This window comes from Rhinolophus sinicus, linkage group LG06 (genome assembly GCF_036562045.2).
Source record: "Rhinolophus sinicus isolate RSC01 linkage group LG06, ASM3656204v1, whole genome shotgun sequence".
NCBI lineage: Eukaryota > Metazoa > Chordata > Mammalia > Chiroptera > Rhinolophidae > Rhinolophus > Rhinolophus sinicus.
The window spans coordinates 28,587,349-28,606,298 of NC_133756.1; the positions used below are offsets into that span (position 1 = coordinate 28,587,349).

Below are 18,950 nucleotides of genomic sequence, written 5' to 3' on the forward strand. Positions count from 1 at the left end.
TTGGATTTAAGAGGCCCAATTGGATTATTGTTGGAAAAGTTACTAAAGCTATTCTTATATTTCTATTTTATATTTATCACATATTGTATATTTTCATATTTGTGGGTGTGTATATCAATATGTATATCTCTATTTCTCTATGTATATGCATATAACACATGTGAGAACGTGTCTATATAGATGGTATATGCAGATAAATATCTATGTATATGCACATTTATGTTCATCATGATTTGAGAATTGAGTACATGCATACACATATACGAGGTCTGACAATTAAGTTCATGAACTTGTTGCAACGATGTTGCTAACCTTTTTTATTATCAGAGGGATTATTCATTACGAATTTGTATGAAGTGGACAAATGGTTAACGAAGTTTACTATTTGGAAGTGCTGAAAAGGCTGCGTGAAAAAGTTAGACGACCTGAACTTTTCGCCAACAATTCATGGCTCTTGCATCACGACAATGCACCAGCTCACACAGCACTGTCTGTGAGGGGGTTTTTAGCCAGTAAACAAATAACTATATTGGAACAACCCTTCCTTCTCATCTGATCTGGCCCCCAATGACTTCTTTCTTTACCTGAAGACAACGGAAATATTGAAAGGAAGACATTTTGATGACATTCAGCACATCAAGGGTAATAGGACAACAGCTCTCATGGCCATTCCAGTAAAAGAGTTCCAAAATTGCTTTGAAGGGTGGAGTAGGCCCTGCTGTTGCTGCATAGCTTCCCAAGGGGAGTACTTTGAAGGTGACCATAGTGATATTCAGCAAAGAGGTGTGTAGTATTTTTCCAAAGATGAGTTTGCGAACTTAATTGTCTAACATGTGTTTTATAATATGGAATCTGTATTTACCATTCGGTTTGACGTTATATTATAGTAGCTAAGAACATAGATTCTGAAACCAGACTTCCAGAATTTAAATCCTAGCTCAATCACTTATTGCTGTGTGACTATAGGCAAATAACTTAATCTCCACAGCTCAGATCATCTTAAATAATTCTTGTTTAAGATATTATCTATAAAAATGGATGGCATTGTATTTACCACAAAATAATTATGATAATTAAATAGATTAACTTATATGAAAGTGCTTAAAAATGAACTTGGGAAATAGTTTAAATTGCAATTATTACTATTGCTATTGTTACTATGATTTTGTTATTGTTATTATAACTATTATTGGTATTGTGTTATTTATTCATTAATTTGTTCTGGATAATTTGACTTTAAGACTCTTTTGTTTAAAACCTCAACAAGTGAAAAATTTTTAAATGTAGTATTAGAGCTTTTCTATTTTATAAGTTGTATGCATTTTAATGAAATTTTGGAGCATATCATTTCTTTGTTGTGGGAAGAAGCATCTGGATCTATGTACCTAGCTATGCAAATGTAACATAACTACTCTCCACCCCAGCCCACCCCACAACCATCCCTTTTTTTGGAGAAAACAGTGAAAAACCTGAGTGCATATGTTTTAGACTAAATGGATAAATGTGCCAATGCAAATTGAATGTATGTTTTAGCAAAGCTATTTCTTTGCATATTTTTGTTGCTCCTTTGAGGGAAAGATTTCTTTATTAAGTATGAGTTTGGACAGCAAATTGTTGCTTATTTTGACCAAGAGGCATATGCTTTTATTTGATCAAAAGAGTTTAGTAATAGAGACTCCGTGCTTGTAGAAAAGAAATGCAGGCCCATCTTTTCACTCAAGCTGGAAGCGAAACTGTATGAAAGAAAGCTGTGTGGGTTTGGCACAACTCAGACTGAACTGGATTTGAATCTCAGCTCTGTCTCTTCCGAGCATTGTGACCTTAGGCAAGTGATGGGTTTGGAAGTAAGTAACTGAGCCTTTCAAACAGTATTGATGTTGGACAGTTGCCCTCGTGTCATTGTCTTCTGGCCATAGTGCCAGATGGTACCTCTGCCAGTGAGTGAAAGGTGGAGTTTTTCATAAAGAATGTGGACATCTCCACAATCATCCTAGGAAAAAATTAATTCTTGGACTGAAATGTGGACAGGAGAAAGAAAATTACACATTTTGTGGCTCTCATTTCGTTTATTTAAGAAATCTAGTTAACTATGAAACTAATAGTCACTAGACTCATATTTAGGGTCAGACACAAATCAGGAACAAGATGTATAAGACATGGCCTCTGTTCTTAAAATGCTCATAATTCAATGGAGGACATAAACCTGTAAATAAATAAAAGCCATCAGTATGATGGATGCTATGGTAGAGTGCAAAAATCTGTGGACACACAGAAGGAGGAAATGGTTAATTCTCTCCAGGAATAAGGAAAGACATCTAAAATGAGATGAAGCTTGAGCTGTCTCTTAAAGAAAGGAGAGGAATATAACAAATGGAAAGAAGGGAAAAGATATTTCAGACCAAAGGAACGTTCCGAGTCTCTGAGTAAAAGGAGTATGGCAAACTGAAGGACTTGCCAGTACTTCAATGTAACCAGATCTTAGATCTTAGAATGTAAAGAGAGGAATTCCAAGACGTGGGCCCAAAGAGATAATTAGCCAGACTCTGATGACCTATGTATACCATGCTAAATGATATAATTTATTTTTCCTAAGAGCAATATGAAACCATGGAAAGATTTGAAGAAGCTGACAAATATAGTTACGTTTTCATTTTAGATAGCACATTCCTGCAGGTATATGAAGCATAAATGTGCAGAGGGAAAGACTAGAAGGAGAAAATTACTTAACAGGACATGAGTGATGAAGATATGAAAGAATAAAGGTTAGAAATAAGTAAGTGGCAGTGGAAATGCACACAAAGGAACATTTGTATTAAGTCTATAGGGATAACCATTTCCAAGACTAGGAAATTGGTCCATGGAAGGAGGGGGGATCCCAGGTTTCTTGTTTGGAAATGGTTAATATTGGAATATAGGTGGAAGAACAAGTCGGGAGGAGGACTAGATTTTATTCTGAAAATGGTAATACTGAGATGATTTGGGGATGTTCAAACTGATATGCAAATTTAGATATATGGATTGGAGCTAAGGATAGAGGATGGGACAAGGTAGAAATTTAGGAATAATTAGCTTAGAGGTGATAATTATAATTGTAGATGAGATAACCCACAGAAAGCCTTTAAAGATAGATGAGAATGTGGACATGAGAGGAACCACAGAGAATGACAACATTTATAAGGAAAGATTATCTATAATCTATCTATCATCCATTTATCTATCATCTATCACCTAAGGGGCACTGATCTTTTGATATACCAAATGAGCCCCTAAACTAGCCCTATTGTACTCTTCCAGAAGTTGTTTACTTTCTCTGCCAAAGTGAAGCCATCTAAATCAAGAAGAAACAGCAATTTCAAACCCATAGGAAAAAAAAGTAATTAATAGAAGAATTAAAAGTTTGGTGATTACTGTTTGGAATGACATCTTTCTTCTTTTCTCTAACACAATAAGGGATCATAGGACACTCCACTCTTCTTTTAAAGCAATTACACATCCAAAATACAAGACTCTATTAGACAAGAAAATAATCATCTATATCCAACATTACTACAGTTAAACAAGACATTAAAATATCCTATTCATACAGTAATAACAAGTAATACTAACATCTTTTGGTTGTTGTTGGTTAATGGATTTTTTAAAGCTCATGAATGAAAGGTCTCAAAATAATATGGGCCCTGTGGTTTCTCTCAGATAATTTAATAAATATGAGACCCAGGGCTAATTTAAAAAATAAATTTGGTAGGGAATTTGGAGTGAGGAAAAATCTTGGGATGTTTCTGAAGAATCAAAGTCAAGTTTTAATGAATTGGGTGGAGTTGATAGAGCCCTAAAGTTTATTCTTCTCTGTATGAAGGAAATGATTTCACAGTGATAATATAAATAGTATTCATATGATTCATGAAATAGTTTTCTTTAAAAAAATTTATTTTGAATGGACTTCGTAGTTCCTTAGATTCAGAAAGCACAATCCATTTCAGTAATTTAGTTGTTCTCTGGAAAGGGGCATTATGAATATTTGGAAAAAGATTTGGTTTAGGATAAATTAAATATAATCAGTTCTTTTTTAAAAAGTCATGACAGATATAATAATTTTTTTTACTCTTCAGAATTTGAACTCTGGTAGGCACTCTGTCATCAGCTGAACTTCACTTTGGCCTTCTGCCCCGTTAACTCCAAAACCCCAGCATTGCCTAAACCCATCCTGGTCACATGCTGTTCAAGCTACCTGATATGCCTTCCTCTCTTTCTCAGTAAACTACTCACCGTTCAAGATATGGCAGTTTTGTCTCCTGTGAAGTCATCTCCAATTCACTCTATTGTTCCTTCCTCTGTACCTCAACAGCACTTTATGATCATATCCCTATATGAACATTTACTGATTTTTACTACAGTTACCAGCTACACATGTATCTCTACAGCTGATCTGTGCTTAGCTTAATGCCCGGAACACAGCACACATTCTGTAAATGCCTTTTGTTATGATGACATGATTTTTCTTCAATCATCATCATCACCCATATCTATATGTATATGTATATCTACCTGTCTGTCTGTGCTTCTTCTATCTATAATTTACACAGTGAGCTCATAGCTGGGTCTCTTGAATCTCAAGACTCAACCACACAAGACCATAAGGTCTTTCTTTAATCCCATTTTTTTAAGATAAGGAGATTCTGGTAGTCAGTGAGAAATAAGTGGGAGACAGAAAACCAACTCCCTTCTTTTGGCTTCAATTCTAATGCACTATTTTCAGTTAAGCAGAATTTTTTGAGCCATGTGTTCATAAATTTATTCCTTGGAGATACCCTTTAATTTAAATAGACCTCAGGTGTGCAAAATTGAATTAATCATATCCCTAGGTTGATCACAGTCATCACTAGTCAATACATGTCCCTGGTTTTTTACGTGTGTGTATGTGTTTATAATTTAATAATATGACCAATACCCAGGAATTCACCCCTTATTCACATAACTGAAACCTTGTCATTAACTATTTACATCTATGTACTCCACCTCTTTCCCTATCTCACCAACCCTTGATTTACACCCAACCTTCAGGTATCTTTAATTTGAATTGCATTTATCATTCCTTTGTTTCTTTACAGTTAGTATAGTTATGTCACTTTTTCTTATTTTTAACCATTATATTAAAATTGTCATGTTGTAAATAGTCTTCTGGAACTTGATTTTCTTAATTAAAGTTACTAATATTTATCCACACTATTTTGTATAATTGTACTTCCTTAATTTACACTGCTCAATATTATTCCAATTTATGAATGTAGCACAATTTAATTATTGTTCTATTCACCGAAAATTCGGTCATTTTCAGGTTTTTGTTTTTCTATTATGAATAATGCTACCATAAATATTTCAACATTCCTTTGAGTATATACCTGGGAGTAGAATTGCTGAGTTATTATGTAAATATTTAACTTCACAATAAAAATGCCAAGTTGCTTTGACAAAGCACAGGGATGAGAGGAGAGATACTGATAATCTACATTCTCAGCAATAATTACTATTGTCAGGATTCTTGTATTTTATCAGTGAAGTAGATGTGAAATGGTGTATCATGTTGTTTCACATTCCCTGAATTGCTAATGAGGTTGAGAAAGTCTTCGTACATTGATCATATGTATTTCTTTTTTTATATATAGCACTTCTTTATATATTTGTGATATAGATCCTTTGTTATTTATATACATTGTAAGTACCTTTACCTGGTTTATGTCTTGACTTTTGTAGTAGATGCTGTTTGTAAAAGAATGTTAACTATTCATAGTTTACTTTTACAACTTCCTCCTTCTCAAAAGAACTGTACTTGGGCAATAGATCTGCCTCAACCAAAGGTCAGCCTGTGGCCAATAACTGACTAATACAGAAGGTTACCTTCTCTCAGGGGGCTTACAATATAATAGGAAAGCAGAATACATCTACAGTGGAAATATATACAAAGCAAATGAACATCTACCAGCAGGAGTCAGGAAAGACTTCTTAGAGAAAGTGAAATTAAACCAAATATTTTCTAATCGAGAAAGGTGGATAATTCATGGTGTTTCCAAATTGAAGAAACACCTTTTGCAAAAGCACAGATTATAAACCAGCATAGAATATTCTAGAATGCCTGTAGTTCTATATGGCACAAAAAGTGTGACAGCAGGTATGAATTGAAAAGTAGACTGGGATCTATTTACAAAGGCCTTTTTTGATAGTATACCTTAATCGCTACTTTGTATCTCCAAAAAAAACTCCCGTTTTCTGTGCAGATGGCTTCCTCTCTTGCCACTGGTTGCAGAGAATATTGTGACCCAGCCTTGGCAATAGTCCTCTAGTCCTTTGGACACAGGGATTGGGCTAGCAGTGGGCATGTGATGCAAACAGGTCATAAGAATCCTCCCACGCAATCAGTACAATATATATAGATGTCGATAAAAGAAGCCCTCCCTTTTTGTTGAAATTGCTAATGTGGGGCTGAGAGCAGCCATGTCCCCTACCACACAGAGGACACTTGAATTCAGTAGTGGAAAATCAAGCATAGACTCACAGAAAAAAAAAAGAGAGAGAGAGATAAAAGACAGTAGATGTGAAACTCACATGAAGAAAGTCCGGGTAGCATTGGAGACCCAGTTCCTTTACTCGAGGATCTGTCTCCTACAGATCTTTCTTCAATCTATTCGCTACCCATGTTTCTTCTAAGGAATATAAGGCAATCAGTCATCCTTTTTTTAATTAAAATAGTGACATTGGGTCTGATATTTTCGACTGAGGGAGAGAATTAACTGAAAAAGGCAATGTTTTTATCCAAATGACAATAGAGACCCATCAAAGGGTTTTTTCAGCAGAGTATCAGTTAGATTCGCCTGATGCAAAGTTTTCTGTGGCCACAAGGTGGAGGGTAGATTACAGGGGGTCAAGAAAATCAAGTCGAAAGTAAATGAAAAAGGAAAACTGATAAAGAGCAGGGTCTATATCTGTTTGCTTATCCTTCCTTTCCACTTTTAAGTAGGCAGACTCAAATATATACCTGTGTCAAATGGTTTGGTAACACTTTAGGATTCTTGAAGAAATCTTGTTGAGAATAATTTCACTTTTAAGAAACAGAAAAAAAATTGTTTTTAAAGCTTGTATTTTTGTTAGCTATAAGTGATTAGAAATTATTATTAATAATTCAGAGATGATCAAAAAGTTTTAAGAAAATTAAAATCATCCATAGCCCCAACAATTTAAAAACAGTAGTTTAAAATGCACTGTCTTGTCTTTCAGGCTCATAAAAATGTGAAGATATTCGTTTATAAAATACAATTTAATTTTTCCCATTTTTAATCAGATATGATACCGTAAATAATTTTCTATATAACACATATTTTGAATAGTCAACTACTACATTTCATAGTATGGATGTATTATATTGCTTGACCATTAGTCTGCTTTTGGAGACTTTGGTTGGTTCCAATTTTTCATAATTTTAAAGAATGCTTCCATAAGTATCCAACATGTAGATCTTTTTCTGCATTTTAGATTGTGGGTTGGATAAATTCCTAATGGAATTACTGGGACAGAGGTCATATACATTTTTAAGACTTTCCACAAGAGAACTTTGCAAATTAGACTATACGTTTTATTTCAGAAAATATGACAAGTCTGAAATGACGGATGATCCCAATTCCCAGAAATTCACTGCACTTAAAGTGTGGGGCAATCAGATGCGGCTGGTTTGGATGGAGCACAATGTGATGGACTGATTTTTCTTCTCTCTTTACAGTGTTTTTGACTGATACAAATTCTTCATTTCTTTTCCCCCCATAGGAACAAAATATTCTAAGAAACACAGAACTTGAGATTTGGAGTCTCTGCTGAATTTTTAAATGTTTCTTTGAGGGTAGAGTGTGGAGTATTTTCCCTTCCTGAAGACAGGAAATGAATTCTACAGATTGAAGGCTTTTTTTTTTTTTTTTTTTTGAGAACTACCTATACCAAGAATCTCATATGCATGATCTCATTTAATTTCTCCCAACAGCATTTCAGAATTTGAGTCATATATCAGAAAACATGCCAGGCTTGCAACCAACCTAACTTGGAAGATGAATCCAGGTTTCATCAATTAATTGCTTGTTGTTACTTGAATTACCTTCTGCCAATTATAAATTTCTCTGAGTTAAAGAGACTTTATCCATAAAATCATGGGAATATGAATAAATGTCTTACCAGGTAGATATTTTAAGTAAATGAAAAAATGCAGGTAAAGCAATCAGAATAATGTATATCTCTGTCTTAGTCTGGGACCCCCTGAGGTCAGAATCTGAGGCATGCACATCATTTATTCAGGATGTGATCTTCAGGTGCAGAAGGGAAAGTTCAGGGAGGAGAACAGGGAAGGAGAGGAAACTAGTACAATGATATTATCGAGTTGGTCACTAGTGCAGCGCTGGTGCTTGACCTTCCATACCTGAATTGTTATGAAAGGCAACTTAGAACTCTTTGCTGGAGGGAAAAAAGGAGAAGTATTTATTCATCAGCACTTATCCCCCACTTTCAAGGACAGCTCTAGGACATGAATTTCCAGGTTGTGTATGTTTGTCAGGAAATTCCTGCCACCATCAGAAAAAACTTCAACAAGATATATGATGGGCAAAGTGCATCTGGTTGCAGTTGCACAAAGCTAGTTAGACCTGGTCACTACAGCAGCAAGTGGGAAAAGATGAAGCCCGTAAGGATTTTCAGTGCCATACAAGTTGTGTCTGCATTTGTTTCCTATTGCTATTATCACACACTTAGTGGCTTACAACAACACAAATGTGTTACCTTACGGGGCTGGATATAAAAAGTTCAAAAATGGCTTTTACCTGTCTAAAATGAAGGTGTCAGTAGGGCTGCATTCTTTCCGGTGGGTGCACTTGGATTTGCCAGCTTCTAGAGGCTAGCCTCATTCCTTGGCTCATGGCCGCCTTCCAGCAATGGCATCACTCTGACTTCTTAGGGCATCACACTTCCTTCTCTAACTCTGACAATCCTACCTCCCTCTTATAAGGATGCTTGTGATACATTGGGCCCACCTGATACTTTTCCCATCTCAAGATCATTCATTACTTCTGCTAAGTCCCTTTTGCTATGTGAGAAGATAACATCTTCACCGGTTTCATGGATCAAGATGTAGACATCTTTGGGGAGTCGTTATTCTGCCTACCATAGTGTCCAGTATAGGAATCTAATAAATGTGTATTAGGTTTTCTCCTCTTGCTGACCAATGAGTTTACATCTCCCCCGACTCCACCTGACACAAATTTTCATCAAGTCATGTAGGTAGTAAGTGAATAGGTAAAGCCACAAATTCGTATCATCTGGTTGCAAATCCTTTGATTTGGGAGTCTCAGCAATCAATAACTCAATGGTGGGGATGGTAAAGGATAGTGTGGTGCTGCTACTAGCACAGGGGCTGGTGTGATTCAGAGCGGAGTGAGAATGAGCCAATGAGAATGAGGAGAAATTTCACCAAAAAGCCTCAACAATTGCAGATTCCATTTCCAATGTGGTTCTTCTAAATTACTTTCAATTTTCTGGGAATGAAAATTTACTGTTTTTAAGTTGTCAAAGTCAGATAACTTTGACAAAAAGATAGATTTGTTGAATCTAAAACACATCATCATTCATCTGGAATCTTGAATAAATACTAAATGAGAAATATTTAACATGACTTCTTAACAGGACAAAACTGCTCAGGTTTTTTTGTGAAAATCTACACTTAAATAGGAGGTCTAGGTGCTCCAACTGGAATATTTAGAAAAAAATGTGTAAGTTTGAAAAACAAATAAAATAAAAATCCACGTGACTATTATCCAATTGGAGAAAAAAACACATTACCACAATGTGGTACATAATTACACAAGGCCTGAGAATTCCCATGCTTCTCTCTGATCCCATTCCCTACCATACTCCCTAATAGTGATCAGTGTCCTGAATCAAGTTTTTAATATTCCTTTTCTTTCCTTTTTTTTCAAATTATCGACATATTTCTGAACATATATTGTTAGTATTTTATATAAACTGGATTATGTCAATGAGTTCTGTTATTTAATCATGCTGATGTATGTAGCTACGGTTGATTCAACTTTTTGCTTCTGTGTATTAACTCATTGCATTAGCAAACTATAATTTATTTATCCACCTTATTTAGCCAATGGAATTGTTTCCTCTTTGGTGATATTTATTTTTGTTGCTATGTTTTTGTTTCTCTCTTGACTATTACAAGTTAATGAACAGGTTTGTGCTTGACTCTCCCATGCAAGAATTTCTCTAACGTATAAACTCAGGAGAGGAGTTGCATGTTTGTAAGATAGGTGCATCTTAAGGTAGAAGAGAATTCTAAACTGTTTTGAAAATAGGGGCAAAGTGTAAATAGTCACCAGCAGTCATGTGACTTACTCTCTGTTTTTACCAAAACCTGATATTAGCAGACTTTAAAATTGTTGCCGTTCTAGCAAATACAAAATGGTATATTTTGTAAAATAGTTAAATGTATTAAAATGTATTTTCGTGGTAGGGCTTTAGCATCTTGTTTATAAAATCTTCCTCTACCCCAAGGTCACATACATATTCTCCTATGTTATCTTGTAAAATTTGATGTTCTCTTTCAAATTTGAGTCTTTAACTGGGATTCATTTTTACATAGAGAGAAATAGAAATCCACCTTAATTTTTTCTAATATAGATACTGTCTTATACAATAAGAGAGAAGTTGTCTATTCTTTTTTTAAATTAAAATTTATTGGGGTGACAATGGTTAGTAAAATTATATAGGTTTCAAGTGCACAATTTTGTAATACATCATCTATATATCACATTGTGTGCTCACCACCCAGAGTCAGTTCTCCTTCCATCACCATATATTTGACCCCATTTTGCCCTCTTCTACCAACCCCCTCTCCCCTTTACTCCACCCCCTGCCTTCCTTTACCCTCTGGTAATCACTAAACTGTTGTCTGTGTCTATGAGTTTTTGTTTCTTTATTTGTTTGTCTTGTTCCTTTGTTGCTTTCAGTTTTATATCCCACATATCTGTGAAGTCATGTGGTTCTCGACTTTTTCTGTCTGATTTATTTCGCTTAGCATAATAATCTCAAGATCCATCCATGTTGTCGCAAATGGCACTGTTTCATCTTTTCTTATGGCAGAATAGTGTTCCATTGTGTATATATACCACATCCTCTTTATCCAATCATCTATTGAAGGACATTTTGGTTGATTTCATGTATTGGCCACTGTAAATAAAGCTACTATGAACATCAAAGTCACATGTCTTTATGGATACATGTTTTCAGATTTTTCAGAGAGGGATTACTGGGTCATATGATAATTCTCTTCTTAATTTTTTGAGGAACCTCCACACTGCCTTCCATAGTGGCTGCCCAATCTCCATTGCCATCAACAGTGTATGAGGGTTCCTTTTTCCCCACAGCTTCTCCAACACTTTTTATTGTTTGTCTTGTTGATGGCAGCCGTTCTAACTGGTGTGAGATGATATCTCATTGTGGTTTTTATTTGCATTTCTCTGATGATTAGTGATGTTGAGCATCTTTTCATATGTCTGTTGGCCATCTGTATATCCTTTTTGGAGAAATGTCTATTCAGGCCCTTTGCCCATTTTTCAATTGGATTGTTTTGTTATTGTTGAGTTGTATGAGTTCCTTATATATTTTGGATATTAGCCCCTTATCAGAGGCGTTATTTGCAAATATCTTCTCCCATTTAGTTGGTTGCCTCTTTATTTTGTCGATGGTTTCTTTTGCTGTGCAAAAGTTTTTAGTTTGATATAGTCTCATTCATTTATTTTAGCTTTTAGAAGCTGTCTATTCTTTACCCAATGATTTGCACTGCATATTTTGTTACATATTTCCATATATTTGTACATTGCTTTCTACTAATTCTATTCTAATTTCATTGGTTTATTTGTCTGTACTCAAAATAACACTAAAATTCAAATTATTAGTGCTTTATATAAGGATCTTACTATTCAATAAGTCATGTCCCCAAATTTCTGCTGTTTCCACCCCACCCCCACCCCCAGGAGTGTTTTGGCTTTTCTTAGCTTTTCCTCCTTCATAAAAATTTTAGAATAATTTTGGTATTTTGGAATCAATTTTTCAAGGTGCACAAAAGCTTTTGTAAGATTTTCATAAGAGTAGATAATTTTAAGAAAACTTGACAGTTTTACTTTCATTTGCTTAAAAAATCTTTTATTACAGAAAATTTTAAACACATACAAATCATTTTATTTACTTTTTGTATCTTTAAATTCCTCTAGCTTTCTTGCCTGTAAGATTAGGTGACAGTTTTAAACTTTTGAATCTTTCTATTCGTGAACATGGCATATCTTCCTATTGGTTGAGATTTTTTTTAATATTTTTAAGTTAAATTTTATAATTTTTCCTTTAAGTCTTGAAAATATTTTTTAAATTTCTTTGCATATGTATGTATGTCTGTATGTACATAGATAGATATATTTTATTGTTATTATATCATTTTTAATATTACACTTTTAGCTCGTGCATAATGCACAGAAATACAATGAATTTGATAATGATATTGTTTTGATCAAAAATGAAAAATTTCCTGTTCATGTCTAGTAGTTTATTAATACATTCTTTGCATTTTATATGGAAACAATCAGTGTATGTGCAAATAATGATGGGAACATTGTGTCTTATTTTTATGTATTTATGCCTTTAATGTCTTTTTCTTGTCCTGAACTTACAGGAAATTATTGAAAGGATGATGAGCCTTTTTGACTTGTATATATTTTAATGTTTCTTTATTAAATGGACCTTCTGATTCTTGTTTTTGTCACTCATGCATATTTAATTTTAGTGGATACTTCTTTTATACTCATTGAGGTCATGCATTTTTCTCTTTTAATCATATGCTAATATAATTAATTTATGCTTTTATATTAAACTTACCTTGTAGTGTGGGAAATTCTAACCATCTATGATGTATTATATATTTTTAGATAATTGATTTATTTTGCTAATAATCTGTTAGAGATTTTAGCATATGAATAGAAATAATGTGTAATTCTTATTTCTTCTGCCATCTTTAATTCCAGTATCAAGAATAGTAGACATTAAAAAGTTTGTGTTCTAAATGGAAAGCAAGTCCACTTATAAAATTGAAATTACTAATATATTCTAAGGTCTACCACATAATTTTTATTTGTTTTCTTGTTTTTTTCAATTTTTCTCTATTCTTGTCTCACTTTACATTGATTGAGATTTTTCTTTGTCCTGTGCTTTGTGAACTTAAATAGTCTCATCTTCCTCCTGCAAAACTTACGAGAGTATATAAAGTATACCAAACACTCTTTGTAGAACTAGAAAACCGGAGATGGCAATTAGGTATAATTTAATCCAACCTTCAAAAGAGCTTTGGTTATCATCTGTTCAATTCCCTAGACCTTCTCTGCCTAACCTACATGTCATGGTAGATGCCCAAAGGAAAAGAAAAATACAATTAACATTGTTATGAAAAACCACCATGTTTTTGAAAATATAAGTATTTTCTCCTCATGATTACATTTAATCTTCAGAACAATTCTTGATGTATTATTATCCCCTCTTTTGGATGAGGAAACTGAAATTTACAAAGGATAATTAATAGGTTCAGAACTTTACATCTGAACTGCACTGTGATAAAGGTAAGAGTCATTGTTAGTGAAATTACATGAGAGATATAAATCTAAGTAAATAGAATTCCTTGTCTTGCAGCAATAGGTAGAGGATTCATGGATGAGGTAGGAGCCCCATGATGAGGCAATGCACATCTACAGCAGCTTATCGTATCCTCTGACGCTGAAATCTTGAGAGCATAGACTGAACTCAGGCAGGCCAGGATTCATGCCCCAGAGCTAAGGATGTGACTTGCTGCAAATTTCTTTTCTTTTTTTTTAAAGACTATCCATTTCTCTCTTTTTTTTTTTTTTTTAAGATTTTATTGGGGAAGGGGAACAGGACTTTATTGGGGAACAGTGTGTACTTCCAGGACTTTTTTCCACATCAAGTTGTTGTCCTTTCAATCTTAGTTGTGGAGGGTGCAGCTCAGCTCCAGGTCCAGTTGCCGTTGCTAGTTGCAGGGGGCGCAGCCCACCATCCCTTGTGGGAGTCAAACCGGCAACCCTGTGGTTGAGAGGACGCGCTCCAACCAACTGAGCCATCAGGGAGCTCAGCGGCAGCTCAGCTCAAGGTGCCATGTTCAATCTTAGTTGCAGGGGGCGCTGCCCACCATCCCTTGTGGGACTCGAGGAATTGAACTGGCAACCTTGTGGTTGAGAGCCCACTGGCCCATGTGGGAATCGAACAAGCAGCCTTCGGAGTTAGGAGCACAGAGCTCTAACTGCCTGAGCCACCGGGCCGGCCCTCTTTTCTTTTTTTTTAATTAAATTTATTGGGGTGACATTGGTTAGTAAAATTATACAGGTTTCAAGTATACAGTTCTGTAATACATCATCTATATATCGTGTGTTCACCAGCAAGATTCAGTTTTCCTCCTATCAACCCCCTTTTCTTCTCCTTCCATTTGACACCCTTTACCCTTTTCTACCACCCACTCCTTAACTTCTTTTTGACATGACTTTAGTTTTAAAGAAAATTTACAAGAATAATAGTACAAAGAATTCCTCTGTACCTTCTCGTAGAGTCTTTAAATGTTGACACATTATCGCAGTTGTTTTATCATTCATATACATACACACACACGCACACACACACACAAACATTTTTTTCGGAATCATTTGAAGGTAAGTTACAGACATGATGATCATTAATAATTCAGTGTGTATTTTCTAAAAACAAGGGCATTCTCTTATATAACCATAGTACAATTCCAAAATCAGGAAATTAAACTTGATGTAATTTTATTATCTAACCTTCAGGTTGCATTCATATTTCTCCACTTGGGCCTATATTGTCCTTTATAGCAAAAGAAAATCCTGGGTCACATGTTTCATTCAGTCTTTGTTTTTTATGACATTGACATTTTTGAAGGGAGCAAGTCAGATGTATTTTAGAATGTCTCTCATATTTGAGTTTTCTTATGATTAGTTTCAGGTTCTGCATTTTTTACAGGAATACTCCAGAGATGATACTGTGTTCTTCTCAGGGCATGAGGTCAGAAGAAACGTAATATTGTCTGTATAATTCATTTGTAATTAATAATTATCTTATAGGACAGAACTTTTGAGTCTAGGTAAATAACTTAGTTCCATCAATGTTTTACCTATTAGTTTTATCATCTATTTATGACTCTTCCTTAATCACTGAATACTGTGATTCTTGCCAAAAGTTTTTTTTTTCTGATTTCATCGATCCTTCATCATTTATCAGATGGAAGAGGAATATCCCAAAAAAAGCCTTTGCTTTTTCCCCATTTATTTATTTGCTTGCTTATTTATATCATTCTGTATATCTGTGTAGAGTCCATGTTGCAAGTATGTTAACCTTCATGAGCCCAGTTCTTTCTCTGTAAAATGGCAATAATAATATTTACCATCTAGATTTTCTGTGTAGATTAAATAAGCTAATATATGTAAAATTCTCAAAATCATAAGCATCAAATAAATTGGAGCTATTTGTATAAGTAATAGTAATAATAATAATAATCATCATCATCATCATCATCATCTGACTCTCTTTTCATATAGTGAGAAAATGTAGGTGCCATTTGCTTTCAGTACTTTAGGATCTTGGACAAGCCATTTAACCTCTTTTCGTCTCATTTTTCTTACCTGTAAAATAATGGAGTTCAGTCAAACAGTCCTAAATTCAATTTCAGTTCTCCCGTAGGAAACTAAGATTCAGTACCTATAAAACATTTGTATATAAATTCATTTTCTTCCAACAAACTGTCAAATATTCTGTACGGGTTTTGCCATATGAATACCTTCCATAATTCTTAGTGTTCTTCCAAAATTTCACAGGATATGTATTTTATCTCCGAGTAAACAGGTTTTGTGTTCTATTTCATCATACTTTATATTTTAGTAATATTAGTTGGCCACAGCTATTTTTCAACTATGCTAATGATTTTTGACAAAATATGAAATAACTAAAGACAGATGGCTTGCAGCTCCAACTGTTGGGGTTTCTTTTCCTCTGCCAGAAATGTCCAAGATCCTTCAATGAACTGTGGCCTCAGACTACCTGATGGCACTGATTTGCATTGTAGAGAAGGAAGAATTCAAACTTATGAAATGTATTTCTAATATAAGTCTCATCATGAAGTGTGACCAATATATAGCTTGGAATTTTCTTATAGGTAGCCTTGCACAAGTCTTTGCATATTGTGGAAATGAAGACTTCATTAATGGAAAGCTAGTAAATGGATTAATCTCATTATTAAACATTTTCCATAGGACAGATTGTCTGGGATAGTAGAAAGGGTCCTGGACTTGAATTTTTAATATCAGGGCTTAAATCTTAGTTCTTACTAGTCCTGTGACCTGGGTCAAGTTCTCTGAATTTGATTTTCTTCTTATGTCAAACTGGAATAAAATGACAAATCTCAGAGATATTTTAAGAAGTAAATAAGTCAGGTTCAGTGAAAGCATCTATCATATGAAGGGTGCTTAATAAGTGTTCAGTAAATATGAAAAAAATAACTGAGGATAAATTAGGTCTAGAATGGCCGGAACAATCATCTTTAGCATTTTCTACTCACGCTTGAAAATTTGGCAACATCTTTGACTTCCTGTAATCCCCAACACATTAAAAGAGTCAAACATTTTTAGTTTTCTCTTTAAATTGTCTCCCTGATCCTTTATCTCCAAATAAGGGATCATCTTGAATATAAGCACAGGGGCAAGAAATATTAATTCTCAATTTTTCACGGTGCTTTATAGTTGACAAAGCTCTATCTTTCATACATTAAAATAACTCTAAAACAATGAAAAAACAAAATAACTAAGTGATTTGCCAAGGTTCTATAACTATGTTGGTTTTAAACACAGGACCTTCGATTCGGAATCCAACATTAGTTCACGGCATGCATGGGATATGCTGTATGAACATATGTACAAGCACTGGAAAAGCATCACCAGTAAGGACAGCCCACTCTCTCCAATCCTAAAGGAAGGAAGGCAAAGATCAAAGAAATATCGGCAATCTCCCTCCCATGTAGATCTCCTATGGGGAGAGAAAAATCATTACCTGAGGGTCTCCTCACGTTCCCTGGAGAAATGGGAATTGTTCAAACACCAGTCAGTAGACAGAGAGAGCAGCCAAGCATTGGTATCACCACCTGATAACTGGATTTTCCGAATTGAGATGTTTGTTATGCAGAATGATTTTTACATAAATTAATCACCAATACTCTAAAACAGGGGTTCTCAATCTGGGCCTATTTTGCCCCCAGGGGACATTTCACAATGTCTGGAGTTACTTTTGTCAGGACTGGGTGGGAGTTGGGGGGGGCTACTAGAATCTAGTCATCAGAAACAAGGGATACTATGAAACATCCTACAATGTCCAAGACAGCTCTGCAAACAAAGAATTTTCCAGTCCAAATGTCAAGTGCTAAGGTTGAGAAACTCTGCTCTAAATGTATTTTCAGTTACTAAGTATTGCAAACTATATTCCCAACATCAGGTCTCTGCTGTTTGTAAAGAACTCCCACCAAAATGGTCCCTGGCCCAAGAGCCTCAAGCATTGCTTAAAATGAAGAGCACGTGTGGGTTCAATTCAGTTGACCTAAAACCTTAATGTTTATCTACTCTGGTCAAAGCACTAGGCTAAGCACTATTGAGAAATATGTAAAATAATTACAACATGTTCCATACCTTTCAGGAATTTATAATTCATTAACTGTGGCAACTTCCTGGAGAACAAAAACCATGTACCTACATACTAGGTGTTTAATAAATATTTATTAAGCAAAAAAAACAAGGCTCCGTAATTTTGCAAAATCTTCCCCAGTTTCCTCAAGTCCCACACCCAACTTCACCTCCTCCTTTTGTTTGAAGACTTGCCTTATACTCGATAGAGAAATTTGAGGTCATCTGTATGAATCAACTTAGTCTCTACTTCCCCTCATTGACATTTGTACCTTTATTCCCTCCCTCTTTCAAGTCTTGGAGAATGAGGTATTTTTCATGCTATCCAAGGCCAACTCTTCTATTCCATTTGTTTCCTTAGCCCTCGCCCCCCATTCCATCATGTTCAAGATGTGACTTGATCAAAACAGTAATACCTAATTTATGCAAAGGATATGATTCAGTGGTCATAAAATAGTATGTGGTCAATGAATGTAGCTCTTGTATTCCCCTTCCAGTTCAAGTCTCTGACATCCTGCAACATAACATCCTTCTAACCGATATCCACATTTTTTTTCCTTCTTGTTTGAACCTACTTCTCTGTTTTCACTTTTTTATTTCCCATTCACTTAACACTCTGAAATCTCATTCTGCCTGTATAACTCACTGAAATTGCTCTTAAAGATGAAGATCTCCATACTGCAAAATTTCAAGAACCAGTGAGTATTAAACTCCTTGAAGCATGTGCCCTTTCCTACAAACATGACCATATATACCCAAACACAAAAACTTTTCATAATATTTTCCATGGATTGACTGACACTTCCATTGAACCCCCAGTTTAAAAGCGCTGCAGTTCACAGAATTTAGTCCTCACTGGAGAACCCTGTTGCATTTAACACTGTTTTATCTCCAATGAATGCCTGGAGTCAGGGCGAAGGACATCCTACCATTATTTCTTCAGCAACTATCCACGCTACATGCTGCATAGGATACACGGAGCAGTAACAGAGCAAGATCTCTATTCTCCAGAAACTCCCATTAAATATTGTTTGACAAAGGAATGAGTAGCTTTGAGATTTCAAACCTAGTTGCCTGGGAATATGGTAACGGCCCTCAGGCATCTATGCTTACCAATATACCACCACCACC

The 18,950-nt window shown here is 35.0% G+C and overlaps 1 long non-coding RNA gene across 7 annotated transcripts in view; it reads right to left on the minus strand.

Moving 5' to 3' along the window:
• The window catches only part of LOC109447115 (calcium/calmodulin-dependent protein kinase type II subunit delta), a 473,975-nt gene that overhangs the window by 204,145 nt on the left and 250,880 nt on the right, over positions 1-18,950 (minus strand). The window contains exon 7 of one of the 7 annotated variants that reach the window (XR_012497245.1): positions 10,856-17,112. The exons of the other annotated variants lie outside the window; for them this stretch is intronic. This is a non-coding gene — a long non-coding RNA (calcium/calmodulin-dependent protein kinase type II subunit delta). Of the gene's footprint in view, positions 1-10,855; positions 17,113-18,950 lie in introns of those variants that run through there. 7 annotated transcript variants of the gene reach the window in all.